Source organism: Bos grunniens, chromosome 11 (assembly GCF_055505025.1).
Source record: "Bos grunniens cultivar Pamir isolate PY7600 chromosome 11, Bosgru_T2T1.0, whole genome shotgun sequence".
NCBI classification, from domain to species: domain Eukaryota; kingdom Metazoa; phylum Chordata; class Mammalia; order Artiodactyla; family Bovidae; genus Bos; species Bos grunniens.
The window spans coordinates 25,112,075-25,116,451 of NC_141175.1; the positions used below are offsets into that span (position 1 = coordinate 25,112,075).

At 50.4% G+C, this 4,377-nt stretch overlaps 1 long non-coding RNA gene across 2 annotated transcripts; it reads left to right on the forward strand.

Moving 5' to 3' along the window:
• Window positions 1-246: 246 nt before the first annotated feature.
• Window positions 247-3,572, forward strand: LOC147362750 (uncharacterized). 2 transcript variants are annotated; one of them, XR_015135797.1, is made up of 3 exons: window positions 247-523; window positions 1,651-2,049; window positions 2,465-3,572. It is a non-coding gene; the product is annotated as an uncharacterized LOC147362750 (long non-coding RNA). The 2 variants fall into 2 exon arrangements; XR_015135798.1 differs by having other exon boundaries at window positions 1,651-1,877; window positions 1,966-3,571.
• The last annotated feature ends 805 nt before the right edge of the window (window positions 3,573-4,377 follow it).

Sequence of the window (4,377 nt, forward strand, 5' to 3'; positions counted from 1 at the left end):
TGGGGGTGAGGGAAGGAGCTATGTTGCTGACTTACAGCCTGTCTCTGTCCTGGAAAAGCCCCAGGGCACTGAGGCTTTTGATTGAATTTTGATTGAATCAGCTGGTGTTTTGGGAGCAACCGGGAGTGACAACCCAGGGCAGGCAAATGTGGAAGAAGGGAGGCCAGGATAGGAAGACAACCATGCCCTGCTTGTCCTGAGTTGACCTGCGCATGCATTGTTTTCAGTCTTTAAACTAACCCAGGTGATCGCTGAATACTCACTGGGAAAGGCTGATGCTGAAGCTTCAATACTTTGACCACCTGATGCGAAGAGCCGACTCATCGGAAAAGACCTTGATGCTGGGAAAGATTGAAGGCAGGAGGAGAAGGGGATGACAGAGGATGAGATGGTTGGATGGTATCACCGACCTGATGGACATGAATCTGAGAAAACTCCAGGAGATAGTGAAGAACAGGGAAGCCTGGCGTGCTGCAGTCCATAGGATTGCAAAGAGTCGGACACGACTGAACGACTGAATAAGGTGATCGCTACTCTACGGAGGTGGTGGGCCAAGGTGTCGGATCTCACTCCACTGTGGAGGCTGCTTGGTGAATATCAGGGTTATTTATTACTGCTAAAAGGTCAGTTGTTTTTAAATAGAAGAAAACTGAGGCTCAGAGAGATTAATTTCCTAAGTCATAGCTACTAAATGGTAGGGTTGAGACTTGAACCCTCTGGTCTGACTCTGGCCTGTGTTTTTCTCCACTGTTCTTCAAGGAAGGGGCTGCCTGGACTGAACCAGGAGGTGAGCTTAGAGGCGGGGGTGGGTGGGGTGGGGTGTGTATAAAGCTAGGGGCACCCAGGGCGGCCGGAAGTCTGGCCTGGAAGTCCGGCAGAAGACTTTGCCGGGGGACGGGGAATTTCCAGGCCCCCGCCTGGAAAGGAAGATCTTAGCCCAAGTGTGGGTTCTGCGGTCCCGAGTCCCCTGAGGCTCCCTGTCCTTCCTCCCTGGCCTGGCCAGAGACTCTGGATCTGAAACCGGAAGTTTCTGAGGGATGACAGTCAAGAATCATCTGCAGAGAGTTGTATACAGAGGGAGAAAAACAGAAGTAGGAGTAGAAATGGTGTAAACAGATGACTTCATGCTTTCCCTGGTCTCCTCGGGGCTGGCTGACTGACCTGGCTGCTTGGTGGGAGCCCCGGCCCTGGAGAGGAGCCACTGAGATGTTGTCCCTCCTGCCGGAGACCTGGTTTTGGGGTTCCCACACCCCCATATCTGGGTTCCCTGGAATTGGAGCCATGGTCACTAGGGCTGCCTGTCACTGACCCACACCTACATTCTCCATCCTCCTTGAAGATGTCACCAGCTGTTTCACAGGTAACAGGAGCCTACATGTTACCTACCATGTTAGGTAACATGGAGCCCTACCTACAGCAGGGCCTGACTAGTGAACCTCCTCTGCATCTTGTCAACTTTATCGTTGCTGTTATTCAGTCACTAAGTTGTGTCTGACTTTTTGTGATTCCATGGAGTGCAGCATGCTGGGCTCCTCTGTCCTCCACTATCTCCTGGAGTTTGCTCAAATTCCTGTCCATTGAGTCTGTGATGCTATCTAACCATATTATCCTCTTCCACCCTCTTCTCATTTTGCCTTCAATCTTTCCCAGCATCACGGTCTTTTCCAATGAGTCAGCTCTTTGCATCAGGTGGCCAAAGTATTGGAGCTTCAGCTTCAGCATCAGTCCTTCCAATGAATATTCAGGATTGACTTCCTTTAGGATGGACTGCTTTGATCTCCTGCTGTCCAAGGGACTCTCAAGAGTCTTCTCCAGCACCACAGTTGGAAAGCATCAATTCTTCGGCGCTCAGTCTTTATGGTCCAACTCTCATATTGGTACGTGACTACTGGAAAAGCAACAGCTTTGACTACACGGGCCTTTATTGACCTTGTTGCCTGTTTTGCTACAACTTCATACTTTCAGATCTAGCACATGGATCTGACCACACACTGATCAACGTGGAATCCCTCTGTGGCTGCTGCTCCAGGATACGACCTTGGCTCCCAGGTAAGGAGTCACCTGGCCTGGCTCCTCCAAGACCCCATCTTATAGTCCAATGCATCCCACATAGGTAATCTTAGTTGATAAATGTTTTCGCTTAATGTTATTCTTTTGAAAGTTTTTGAGAAGTGGAAAATGAGAATGCAGGAGGGCATCTTAGGGACCCTGTGTCACAGAAGGCAGTTCCCCTGACCATGAAGGGCCTTTTGTGCCACACGGAGGAAGTTGGAAATGCTTCTGTAGGCAATGAAGAGCCATTAAAGCCTTCGTAACTAGGAAGAAAGTGCAGAGAGATAAGTGAAGAGTGGATCAATGGTTTATTTCATTGATGATTATAACAGAGTGCTAGGAAACAGATCTTTAAACACCCCCCTCTGAACTGACACCAATAAAGCTGCTTTTGTGGGCTCTTTTGTGGAAGGAGGACTTTGGATGACCTTCTCTGAGCAATGTGCACGAACGTGCCCTGTGGTGATGTTCCAGGATTCTGCAGTGGGTTCGATCCCATCTAAGGGAAAGATTGTCAAAACCGCCACCAACTGGTCCCCAGCACTGGTTCCTGGGGAGGCAGAAGAGCAAAACAGACAAAGGCCTGATTCTGACTCTGCTATCTGCTGGTGGTGACCTCGGGCAATCCCGCCGTCTCCCTGAGCCTCAGCGTCTGCATGTATAAGACGGGGATGACGATGCCTGCCCCACAGAGAGAACACGAGATACTGTATATGAAGCAATTGGAATAGAGCAGGAGCCAATAAGAGCTACTTGACATCAATCCCCATACCAAAGTGACAGCTGGAGGCTGGGAGAAAACCCATACACACAACATCAAAAAAAATTCCTTTAGGGAAAAAAAAGAGAGAGAGAAGAGACAGGAGCAATGGAGAGGAAGAAAGGAATTAGTGCTGTCAACAGCAAGTCAGTTTGTCTTAAAACCTTTCAAATTGTGGAAAGAACTGAGAAATGTATTTCCTGGGGCAGGAGGCAGGGGGCTGAGGGGGCCTAGCGCTGATTGCCTGCACAGACAGTGGAGGGAACATTCCAGAGGGAGGGGAGCCTGGTGTTTGGGAAGCCCTGACAAAGAGGTGAGCCCGTGGCCAAGGCTGCAGCCCTACTGGGTGAGCCAGGGAACTGGTGGGGGCAGAGGAGGTGAGAGACGTGACACAGCCTGGAGGAAGCTTACACACACGATTCTCAATGAAAGAGGCCAGACGGCAAAGAACACATAGGGCCGGACTTCACTGATAGGAAACAGAATGGTCCAGAGAGGCCAATCCACAGAGATAGGAAGCAGTCTAGTGGTAGCCTAGGTCAGGGGGTTTGGAGCGAGTGGGGAGTGACTGCTAACAGGTGTGGGGTTCTTTGGGGGGTGATGAAAATGTTCAAAAATTGATTGCAAGGATGCTCACAGAGCACTGCGACTATACTGAAAACCACTGAATCGTGTACTTTAAGTGGGTAGATGGTATGGTATGTACATCACATCTCAATAAAACTGTTATTAAAAAAAAAAAAGGAAAGAGACTCAAGTGAAAAACACACACCGCTTAATGTATATGTCTTACAGACACAGCATGTTCAAGGGAAAAACTCCAGGAAATTCTCAAGCCCACTTTCCCGAGCAGATGGCCAAGCCCCAGACGCCCCGGGTGACTTGCTGGTGGCCCCATCGCAGAAGAAAGGGCGGGGCCACATGCTAGCCCCGCCCCCGCGGCCCGGGCCCACCTGTGCTGGAGCTTTCGGTAGTTCAGTCCACACCATCCAGCACCGGGTTCACCGCACTGGGGTCATACAATGGGAAACTGGGAGAAATGACTTCCAAATTCAGGTGGACTCTGTTAGTTTAAAGCTCCATATCTCCCGAGGGACTTTTGGCTGTAGTGCGGTAAAAACCCTAAAGCCGGTCCTAAGCTTCTTCCACTAAATTCTCTAGAACAGATGGGTGTTAGGGCCGAGGTCCAGTGGTGATGGAGACTGGGGGGAGGTGAAGAAGCCTTGTTGTGTCGTTTGCAGGGGTGGTGGTGGTGGTGGTTTGTTTAGTCGCTAAGCCGAGTCTGACTCTTGCGACCTCATAGACTGTAGCCTGCCAGGCTCCTCTGTCCACGGGATTCTCCAGCAAGAATACTGGAGTGGGTTTCCATTTCCTTCTCCAGGGGGATCTTCCCGACCCAGGAATCAAACCCGGGCCTCTGGCATTGCAGGCAGATTCTTTACCAAGTGAGCTTAATGGCTCTTCAGAGATGTCTCAGCTGAATCGACTTTGAAATATGTGGCGCGTGAAGCTCAGAGAGGGGAGGCGATTTTCGCCCAAGGTCACACAGTAAAGCGGCAGTGATG